This window comes from Pseudoliparis swirei, chromosome 10, assembly GCF_029220125.1.
Source record: "Pseudoliparis swirei isolate HS2019 ecotype Mariana Trench chromosome 10, NWPU_hadal_v1, whole genome shotgun sequence".
Classification (NCBI taxonomy): domain Eukaryota; kingdom Metazoa; phylum Chordata; class Actinopteri; order Perciformes; family Liparidae; genus Pseudoliparis; species Pseudoliparis swirei.
Genome location: NC_079397.1, coordinates 8,157,790 through 8,170,007, shown reverse-complemented (window position 1 = coordinate 8,170,007; position 12,218 = coordinate 8,157,790). Strand labels below are relative to the sequence as shown.

Below are 12,218 nucleotides of genomic sequence, written 5' to 3'. Positions count from 1 at the left end.
ATGGTACCATAAATACGAGACTGGTATATGTATCTATAATAGTAATAAATAAAACATCTGTATGGTTCACTTTTTACCAACTTTTTCAACACTTAACAAATGTCAGTAATATTAGTATTAATACAGCCAGATATGAATGAAACTACATGGTTCCATCATAGCATTGATTATACACTATGAGGCCGTTAGTCTCTGACCAGATGATACACAGTTCATCAGGATGAGCAGCTGGAGAGTTACACAACTTTACAGACTGAAACATTTCACTTCTGGCATCTTTTTATTTGTTAAGCCGAAGTCGGTCTCTAAAGCTGCGCCACTTCTCTCGCTGTGAGCTGCGCAGCGCAGTGTGCGCAAACAGCTCGACACGGAGCAGCGCGTGCGCTCTGATCGCTCTCTTAATGAAGTATCGATACTAAAAATATGGTAAATCACATCGTGTTTAACGTACGGGTACTTTGTTAGCATCGCTACACCATGCAACGTGACAGGAGTAGATGTAGCGGGCTAACATTCAAGCTAACCTGAACCCCCAAACGCTGTGGACATCTGAACGCTGATTGGCCGAGACGCGACACGTCCCATCAAAGATGTTTTATTGCGAAGAGCACCACTTCACACTTTTCTCCGCGTCTCACTGCAATCTCAACGGCAGCGGGCCAGGTGACCCCCCCCCCCCCTCCCCAAAACAAAAACTCTTCGGATCTCAACGATTCACGTGGATGACCTATTTTGAGTTCAAAACGGTGAATTTCACCGAAAGGTGACAAGTTTGCAGGTATGATAGTGAAGCCATATTGTAAATAGTCTGTCAATAGTTGTGTTCTGTTTTCTATTTCACAACATGTATATAATGTGGAATTTTTTTTTATTATGTACAATACATATTTATTTAAAAAAAAAAAATGTAATGGTCATTTTTTATTTGCACACACCCCATGAAACTTTATCTGCAATATGAAGTCATTTCTCAGTCCCATCTTTATCATTTTGGTGAATGTGTGACAAGACCACATCATTTTTACAAAAAAAACGTTAATACAAAATTTAGTTTTCCTCATTTATTTAATTCAATTCAGTTTATTTGTAATTACAAATTTGTCTCGGAGTGCTTTACAATCTGTACATATAGACATCCCTGACCTTTGACCTCACATTGGATCAGGAACAACTCCCAAATAACCCTTCAGGGGGGAAAGGGAAGAAACCTTCAGGAGAGAACAGAGGAGGATCCCTCTCCAGGATGGACAGGTGCAATTACATGTATCTAGCATTGTATTCAGATATTTCACTGCTTTTGTGACCCTATGACCTTTGGTAAACCAATTTCAAACACCAAAACAGTTCGTCCACATGAGTAAAGGTGTGTTTTCAGAAGAGATATGAATAATTTTTAAAAATCGAACTTCAATTGTCAGCTTTAGGGTTATATTTTCTCGAGTAAAGCGCTGTCAGTCTGTTTGTGACGGGTTCATACACATGCTGACCAGATGACGCCGCACATCGCCCTCAATTTAAAGACCCTTTTCTAGTTTCTGCTGCAGGCAGGATATTTAATACAGTCTATCTCTCAGGACAATCCGTCCATTATTTTGCGGGGTTTAAAACAATTAGAAATTATTGAGCTTGAGTATGTCGTTGGGTAATAATTTGTTTTGAATGTTGAAAGTGATTCCATTGATCTCTTTCCAGTAAATGTTTTTACTTTAACTTTGCACCTTAAATTGAAATGTATAAAAAACAGACGCAATCTCCAGGTTTAATAAATTACATTGCGTGTCCAAATGCTCCTGGCCCGGCCCCTCTGTCACATTTTAGAACCGATTGTGGCCCGCAGGTCAAAAAGTTTGCCCACCCCTGTCCTAGACATACTCCTTGTTCATGGCGGCCACAGCACCCAAACAAATAAACTTCATAATTCTCAAAATTCCGACCCTTTGTTTTTTTTATTAACAGCATTTACTTTTACTTTCAATACTTAAGTACATTTAATATCAGAAAATTACTTTGGATACTTAAGTACAAAAAAAATCAGATACTTTAATACTTTCTCAAGTAGTATTCTCATAGGTGACTTTTCCTTTTACTTGAGTAATTTTCCAGTCAAGTATCTTTACTTTTACTCAAGTATGACTTTTGGGTACTTTATACACCACTGGGATTAACTGAGTTAATGAGGCATAGAGACCTAGTACATAAAAGATGGTCCGGTTTGACCAACCTGTATTTCTCGTTATGAGCCAAATAAAAAGCTTTGTGTGTTTTATCCCCTTTGGGAAAAGTAACATTTCCACATGTTATGTACTCGACCACCTTTTAGGCATCGACTTCAGATGATGTTTCCAGATGTTTGTAAAACAAAAAGCATTTCAAAAGTGTTCCACGTGTATGCCATTAAAGAAACTGCAGATTAGTTGTGCAACATTCAGATGATCGTAGCTGTATTTCCACTTTTGGCAATTCAATTTTGAAGTTGATGTGGTACCAGACCTTGAACACAGTCACGAACAAACAGAAAATGAAGAATTTTATATCCACCGGGTTAATTTGCCACCCACAAAAGATAGATTTGTCAAAACATATCTTGCACACATTTGATCTGAAGGGATGCATCAATATAAACAATGTGTCCCAACTAATTTAGCTAACTTTCCTCATTAAGAAGCCCGTTTTCTCCTTAAAGTGCTTCATACACAATCCACTTCCTGTCAGGAAAAAGCCTCTGAATAAATGAAAGGAATTGCCCTCCTCCCATTATAAATGACCAATATGAAAGACCAAGTCAGGCTGCTCTCCTGAAGGTTTCGTCCCGTTTTTTCCTCCTAAAACATTGTTCTATTTCTTGGGAGTTTTTCATGATCCGAGGTCCTGGGACAGGGATGTCGGATGTAGACAGATTGTAAAGCCCTCTGAGGCAAATTCGTAATTTATGACATGGGCTATATAAAATAAACTGAATTGAATTGAAAATTGAATTGAATCTCGTACCAACTTCCCTGTAGCCAGACCTAAACATCGATGCTGCATGTATTTGTTGAGGGTGGGGGTGAGACATCTGCCGCATGCTGCCCACGCAGGTCGCCCCCCTCTCTGGTCTCAGCTAGTAATCAGTTAAGAGGATTAGCACTATTCCAGACAGCGGCGTTGCGTCCACCTCCGCGAACTCGGTCGTCACAACACACAGCACGTGGCGCACGCATGCAGCCCAGCGGGGCTCCGCCGGGCTGCATGCGTGCGCCCGTGCATAAATGAAAAAGAAATGAGGACGCATTATGTAATGAGTTAAAAGTAGAATGTTCAGGCGCTGACGACCTTTTGATTTTCCACCACACGGTACTGTGCACTTGTCAGGGGAAACATGAAGAGTACAAAGATTAAACCAAAGTCGGCCATGTGCACTTTTAAGAACCACAAGTATTTCATCATTTAATCCTCTATAAATTAGCATAATTAAAGCATAGGTTACAGATGACGTGTGCTCCGTGCAGCTTTCCCTCCTCTGTCTTGTTTGTTTACTCAACCGGGAGCTCTGGGCCCCGAAGATAGGACACCTAAAAGGACTTTAAGATAGGGGAACATTTCTATAGCACTTTCGCCTCACAGCAAGAAGGCCCTGGGTTCGAATCCCGGTCGTCCCGGTCTTTCCAGGTCCTTTGTGTGAAGTTTGCATGTTCTCCTTGTGCCTGCGTGGGTTTACTCCGGGTACTCCGGTTTCCCCCACCATCATAAAGACATGCACCGCAACCTCACCCCGGCTCGTATGGATGTGAATGAATGTTGGTGGTGGTCGGAGGGGCCGTAGGCGCTGAATGGCAGCTATATAAAATAAATGATTATTATTATTATATAACATTTTCTTATGACTAATTTGACCTGTAAGCTTTTGTTTGCAGCCCACCTTAAATAACTCCAAAACAACTTTTTGAGAGAGGGGAAATTGGCTCTAGTGTACACCACTTTGCACGTGATGGAGTCTTAGGGGGTCAGTGGGCTGCACTTGAAGTGCTTGTCGGATAATCGAGCAAGAGACTGAACGTCATGTTAGCCATTTGTTTCTAGCTCATTTCTAGACTGCAGACGCAACCTCTGTTGAGGTCTGGATTGTGGAATATTCCTACTACCAACCCAACTATTCAAACACTGTCATATTCATTGATTGTGTCGTTTTAATTTGTGTGTAATGCTTCCTTCTGTACACATGACATCTATTGCACCTGTCCATCCTGGAGAGGGATCCTCCTCTGTTGCTCTCCTGAAGGTTTCTTCCCTTTTTTCCCCCTGAAGGGTTGTTTGGGAGTTTTTCCTGATCCGATGTGAGGTTTTGGGGCAGGGATGTATATGTGTACAGATTGTAAAGCACTCCGAGACAAATTTGTAACTTGTGAAAATGGGCTATACAAATAAACTGAATTGAAAAAAACAGAATCTTATTTTTTATACCTGAATGTTTCTCAGTTTGGATTCTCCTAAAGACAAGGTTTTTTGAAAGAGGTTTACGATATGAAAATAAGCCCTATTTTTATGCATTTCCTTTGATAATTTGAGCAGACAGAAACGGATGAGTCATATTTTCGTGTAGCCAGTGCCCGTGGTGTGAAGTGGCTGCGGGCCAGTGAACCTGCTGTGCCCTTCCCACTTCCCTGCAGTCCACAAGGGTTCGATTATTAAAATAGTTGGCAACGAATTTCATTATCGATTTGTTGTGTCGCGCGATTATTACGGCACTCAATAAGTGGCGGAAAATATTTTTCCACGGAGAAAAGCAACAGAGATAAGCTACGCCCCCTCACCGACACGTATGACCACAAATAGTCGGCTGAATAAACTCAGGAGAGTAAAGCTGTCAGTTCTGTTTGTAACAGGGTTCATTCATACACGCATGAACAAGTGAGAAGATGTTGTATTTAAACCAACAATGAGAATTCCAAAGCATACAGTATATATTCCGTGTAAATTAACATTTGAATATAACAAATTTGCATTACTTTTACAAAAATTGTGGGATATTTTTTTTAATTACTTTTCTAGGCCCTGAAATAGCCATTTAAAAACTCCATGACTTTTCCAGGTTTTCCATGACCGTACAAACCCTGTTTTGAATAAAGGGTTGAACATTACAGTTTTGTTTTTTTATCCGATTAATCTAAAAAATAATCAACAGATGAACCGATTATCCAAATAATCGTTAGTTGCAGCCCTACAACCAGGGTGTGTAACCCCTTTAGAAACTAAAGTTGCTTTTCAAAAGAACATCTTGAGGCAATCGCATCTTTACGGTCTTTACTGTAAGTAGCCATGGAGAATATGTCACACTCTCTTGGTCGCCACAGAAGAGGATGTCCAAGCGGTGACGTCCAAACGGCCTCTGCTTCAAACAAGCAGAGGCCAGCCTTGGCGTTAGAGTGTCTGTGTCACTGCGTCCCAGCAATCCACAACGCGTCCGTTTCCCAGACACCATGGCACCAGTCTCTGCCAACTTCAAAGCATGAACCTGCAGTTTTAAAATGTCCATTTCCACAGTCCCCCACACCTCCAACATGCATGATTTCAGCATTCAGTCGATTGAGTCAATCAGCACATTCAGCAGTGTCCAACACAGGCAGACTAAGCATCCTTTCATCGGCAGTCGGCCTGGCAAGATGCCCACTCGCTGCCATTTGTGCTGACCTCAAAACACACACACTCACAAAGGCCAACTAACTGCAATGACATCATAGCTTCAGTCGCAGCGCAGACATCAAGCAGGCCAGCAGTTGGAAATACTGATCTCACCAGCACACCAACCTGACCGTTGCTCTTTCCTCTGGCGTTATTTTCAAAAGCTTGGCAACTGATGGTCTTCCCATAATGAACCGTGGATCACATCACGTGTTCTTTGAATGCACCGGGACGCGAAACAGTTTACAGATAGGAGTACCAGGCGGGAACAAACGGTCGCAGGGACATTCCACTTTCAAGCATAGTGGACGTCTACTACTTTAAACCTACACGTGTATAGTCTGTTGGCTCCGCCTTCATTCTCAGCATTAGTAAATCGTGTGAACCCTTCCTTTACTGATAACACCTCACATGGGATGCAACCAAATTATGTTAGTCTTTATGAGTTCTGCCAATCATCATGGATGTGTTATACACAAACTGGGCTCTACAACTTCCAGCCATACAACAAGCTCTCAGGGCCAGTCTAGATAAGCCTCTGTAGCCTCAACAGCCCCATCTCGCCTTCCCATCTCTTCACAGAAGGTCAGTCCAAGGAGACCTGAGAGGTCTTGGAGGTCGTCACACTTCGCCTAATGAGCCGTGTTTGTTTGTCACATAATCCTAGTTAGTGTGGGGGGGGGGGGGGGGGGGGGTAGGATTGAAAAAAAAAAGAGGGTTACCTTTCACCTTAATAAGCCTCAGCAGTGCTAAGACATGGTGGGAGGAATCTGTTCACCCTTTGCCGTTTAGTGAGCGCAGGTTGACCGAGAGGGTTGACATAATAATGCTAGATATGGAGCAGAAAAATGCAGATATCTATCAAGAGCTTATAAAGTTGAGTTGTACCTTTGAGAGATCACTTTTGTGTGGGTAAATAAACTGAAAATGAGTCGGATATTATTATTATTATTATTTGCTGTACAATCTGTGGTTACCTTGGCCACAAAGTTTTAGTCCAGGTTTTTTAACCCCATCGGCAGAATAATGCGGTTTTAAAAAAAATATGAAGTGTAAAATTATTTTCTTCTGCTTTGCTGTAAACTGCCACAATCTGAGCCCAGTTCCAACAATAACTATAATTTGTAAAATGTCCCATAAGCACAAATTAAATTTAAAAAAGAGACAGCAGTTACTCTCCAAATTACAGCCCATATAAAAAGGGGGGTTAAAGCATTACATTTAAACTATATTTACAATTTTAATGTCAGGAAATTAAACTAAAAATCAACCAAATAGACATTTCCAGCCTTCAGATGGGGATTTTAGTTCTAAACCACCTAATAATACACCGATTAATCAATTATCTTACATCATAGAAACGTTTCTATAGCTATTTCTATGCTCTACTGTGCAACCATTTACAGCATCTACAGAATAACAAAAATCTGTTTACATACACGCACACCAGCCCCAGACTGTTCTCTTTCTGTAAACTTTACCCTAAATAAATGAGGGGTAATCCAAGATTTCATTTACATCTCCATTGTGTCCATAAGCCCATTTTTAACTCATTAAGCCTTCTTTGTCTCATCCTGGTGTGTGTGTGTGTGTGTGTGTGCACGAGCCTCGGCCTGAACTTCCTTCGGGAGCCCTGGCAAGCCCAAACCACGAGGCCTGATGCCAAGGATCAAGCAGATGGTGGTTATGAAGATAAATTGGAATTGGGAGTGCTACTCATTCATTGAGAGCTAAGCAGTGACAGTTTGGTCTGAAACAGAGGGCCGCACTGTATTACCAGTGACCTGGTGACAGATCGTTGTTCAGTCTGGAGGACAACATCGTCACGATGAACTCCAGAAAGCAAACGTTACATGGACTCAGATACTTTTAGTGAACACTTCTTGGCCAGAAACAAACAAAAAGCAGTCAACCTGATCACGTTTAAGTTAATGAATGCACCCGCAGGATCTACAAAGACCTTTATTGTACTGCTTTTATCATAGGGTACGACAAATTATTAAATTATAGCTGCACTAGGTCACATTTAAATTTAAAATTTTAAAATTTTAAACTGTGTTCATCACGTGCATGTCAGCGAATATGTTCTCAATAGTATGTTTCAAGTAGGCTACAGCCGAACCCTCGTTCTGTTTTGATCAATAGTAATCGAGTTGATCAGCGTGTCTTCTTGTCTGATCAATACTCAACTGTGAGGTGCGCGAATGGACAGAGCGGCCAGCTGCTGATCACTCACTCAACAGCCCGACGTGCACGAATACACCTGGACTATTGTCAATAGGGATGCACCGATCTGATCGGCGGCGATCCATATCGGCCGATATTCCCATTACCGGTTTTGATCGGCGTTCTCAAAACGGCCAATCAAACTTGGCCGATCAGATGAAATAAAATCTGCGAGAACTATCAGAGACGTTTCAATCGCGGCGCATCGCAATGGAGTAAATGCGCTCGGCGAGGGCCGCAGAGTTAGAGGTCCACGAGGGGATCCTCACGCACCGAGCGGCGTCTTTGTCCCCCGAGTTGAATCACTGGGTCAACTCAGCCGACTCTCACATGTCTGAGCCCCTATAGACTGATGTTCACGGTAAACGCATTCGATCGGGAGCGCCCGAGGGTTTTGATAAAGTTAACGGAAGGATTTACGTGACACAACATCCGGTTTTGCAAAGTTAGCGGAAAGAACCACGTAAAACAACATCCGTTTTTCAAAATAAGATGTCGACAAATCACACTAATATATACAAGTAAACAATTAACTGATTTTGTATCTTTAAAGATAATTTCTGAGATTTAGCTTAAATTATGCTAACATTAAAACATTTGTACTGTACCAAGGAAGAATTTATAAAAATAAGTCAGACTTTTGTATGTTAAAAAAAGTCCTGTATATAGATTTCCCCAAGAGATCCAGGAAATGAAGAATGCAGATGTATTCCATACATATCTGAAATCCCCATCACTGGCAATCAATCAATTCTAATGTATCAATTAGGACATTTTTCAAAGTAAAAGTCCTAAATGTTTAAAGAAATCGGTAATTTCTTTAATGTTTGAGGTGCTTTATATATGTATTTCCTCATAGTCCGAGGCAATAATGCTACACAATAAATAGAATGCTTCAATCGACACCGTGAGCGGTATTATCGGATCGGCAGATACTGATCGGCACCAAAAAACCTGATCGGTGCATCTCTAATTGTCAATCTATTAGCCTATCTATTTTAATCTAAAGTGGAAGCAAAATGATTTCCTCAAGCATTGCCTCCATTATTTATGTAAAAAAAATTAAAAAAACATAGATGTCTGCTAATTACGGTGACATGGTAACACAGACATGGCAGCGCGCCAACACATTTTTTGGGAGCACAGAAGACCCATTTTGACCCAGGAAAAACCCTGCTGGATATGCTGCTATAGGCTTATAGGCTGCTGGGAGACGTTTTAGGATACACTGAGCTCCTCTCTCCTCGTCTCACTCTACTTATGGATGAATTTACATCTCTCCATCACACGATACTAACACTGCTTCCTCCCCGGAGTCTTTGTGACTACACGTCTCATAGGGTCCATGGCTGTGTCTGATGCCTCATGCCTGGTGGGACAGCCTCCTGTTTGTAATTTTTCAGTTGTGATATTGATATAAAATATACTGAATTGAATAGGTTAATTTATATTAGGGCTGCAACAACAAATCTATAGAAATCGATTATTAAAAGAGTTGGCAACGAATTTCATTATCGATTTGTTGTGTCGCGCGATTATTACAGCACTCAATAAGTCGCGGAGTATAAAAAAAGTTTATTTATTTATTCCTTGGCGTATAGCGGACAATATTTTGCCACGGAGAAAGGCAACAGAGATAAGCCCCGCCCCCTCACCGACACGTTTGACCACAAATAGTCGGCTGAGTAAACTCAGGAGAGTAAAGCGCTGTCAGTCTGTTTGTGACGGTTCATCCACATGCTGACCAATGAACAGGGTTCATACACATGCTGACCAGTGGATCTCCAGGACCTTAAACCAAATTTCCATGATTAAACATGTTGTGAAAACTCTGTGTATACATGAACAAGTGAGAAGATGTAGTATTTAAACTAACAATTATAATTCCAAAGCATACAGTATATATTCCGTGTAAATTAACATTTGAATATAACACATTTGCATTACTTTTCCAAAAATTGTGGGATTTAATTTTTTTAAATTACTTTTCTAGGCCTAGAAATAGCCATTTAAAAACTCCATGACTTTTCCAGGTTTTCCATGACCGTACGAACCCTGTTTTGAATAATGGGTTGAAAATTACAGTGTTTTTGTTTTTTTATCCAATTCATCGAAAAAATAATCAACAGATTAATCGATTATCAAAATAATGGTTAGTTGCAGCCCTAGTTTATATACTCTACGTTGCACCTCCAAATGACTGCTTGAAAGGTTTGACCATCAACTTCCAACTGGGGACAGCTTTCACATTACGAGCAGTGATCGTTTCCATTTTTCTAAACATAAAAATATCAATTGGTGCAGCTTTTAAAGGGTACCTGTAGTGCAAAACAACAACGTGCTACATCCATTCGGCGCATCAAATAAATCATATTTACCCCGCCGCTATTGTCAACAAGTCACGCATAGCCCGAGGATTTACATTTCTTTGTCAACATTCCGAGTCCGTGAACGGCGCAGCCATTTTGCTAGTTATTTACTCATGTCAAAGCTAACTATGACGTTGAGTCGTTGAAAGGAATTCAGCCAATCCGGAGCCACTTCTACACGCGTTGCTTCTTGGGATAGATCGGTGGCCTCAAGAATTACACAATCTATATCAGGGGTGCTCAATACGTCGATCGCGGCGACCTGCCAGTCGATCGCGGCGTAGTATTGGTAGATCTCATGACATTAAAAAAAATTGGGCCGCCCCCCTGTCACTTTCTCTATAGCGCCACATTACAGCAGAAGCACGTCATTTCTGTCTCTACGTGTTGCGTTAACAGTCCTCTGCCCGCCGTCTCGCGCGCCGCGGAGCTCCCGACACCCGGTTTGCGCGCATCGGGACGGACGGAGCAAAGAAAAAGTCACTAGCACCCCCGAACATGTCGGCCGAACATTGCATCAATGAAAGACATCTCCAGCGCTGGCTTATGCGCGATGTAGCTATCAAGCTCACGCTTTTGTGTGAAGCAGATGAGGTCTAATGACACTATATCAGGGCTCTCAAGTCTCACGCATTGAGCGTGAGACTCACGCATTTCGGTCTTATCTCACGCACTCCCGCCACACATCTAATTCCTCACGCTGAAAAAACCTCCCCCCCGTCGACAACTCTTTTCGGCTCGATGCCGGCGCGCGCAAGTCAGCTGTATCGGGTGCTGATGGAAATCTCACGCTTGCCTGTCTTCAAAACTTGAGAGCCCTGCTATATCATCGGACATAAGTTCGTGCTCTTTACAACAAATGCACTCTATGTCTGTTTTCTGTGGCACATTTCCTAACTGCACCAAACGTCCGCCGACTTGCGTGCACGGTCCGCACGGTGAAGCATCTGGACCGGCGGTCCTTCGGCATCAACTTCATCAGAATCATCGCTGTCACAATTCACTAAATGGGGATAGTCTGCTTTTAAAGGTTCAAACAAGTATCCAGTTGCTGAATCAGACAATCTTTCATCGTCCATATTCTCAATCTCTCAGCATTTGTTTGCGAGCGCTCGACGTTGTTTACATTGGTTTCTGAACACACCCGCTGTGGCTGGCTGTCGATCTCTCAACGATTTGACGTCACACCACCCGCGACATATTCAAGCTCCAGTGCAATGTCGCATGTCGGAGTTGAGGACTTTGAACAGCCTAAACTACGTATTGTTATTGAATACTGGACCGTCAGTGCATGAATAACCTTTAGAAACACATTATCTTTTTATCTGGCTACATATTGTTTTGCACTACAGGTACCCTTTAATGTTAGCTCGCATACAAATTAACAACACCAACAAGAACAGTTAACAAAACTAACGGGGAGTCAGAGTTTCTCTGGACAACAGATAAAGTTCACCGACGGCAGAATATTCTTCAGCAAATACCAATAATAATCAAGTTAGCTGACAACGCAGGGAGCACAATCAACTAATCCATCACTCGATGTCGGTCGGTTTCTCAACAGCTGAGCAGGGCAAGCAGCATTCGTTGGCCTTCTCAACCGTCGATTGGTATTGGGATCAATAGTGGAAAATATTATATATAAGCAACTTCCAATGAACAAGTATATGTCACTGGATGTGGACATATTAATTCAAAGCCATAATGGCAATACAGCAAAAGGATAATCAAGCTAAACCACAAGGCCATGACCAGAAATATTGCTGTTGTGGGGGATAAAAATACACATCTTCTCCATGAACTCCAAGTCGACATCTGGCCAGTGTGAATGTCAATCCCCTGGTGTAAACCCCTCTTTGCAGGAAACACCTGCAGAGCATTGGCTTTCCTCTTTGCTCCGACAGGAAACCAGAATTGTCACAATGAAGGAGACTTCGTTTTGATGTTTCCCTCTGTATTGTCCCG

The 12,218-nt window shown here is 41.8% G+C and overlaps 1 protein-coding gene across 1 annotated transcript in view; it reads right to left on the bottom strand.

Moving 5' to 3' along the window:
- gas2l3 (growth arrest-specific 2 like 3) overlaps window positions 1-12,218 on the bottom strand; it is a 32,696-nt gene that overhangs the window by 19,618 nt on the left and 860 nt on the right. The window lies entirely within an intron of this gene.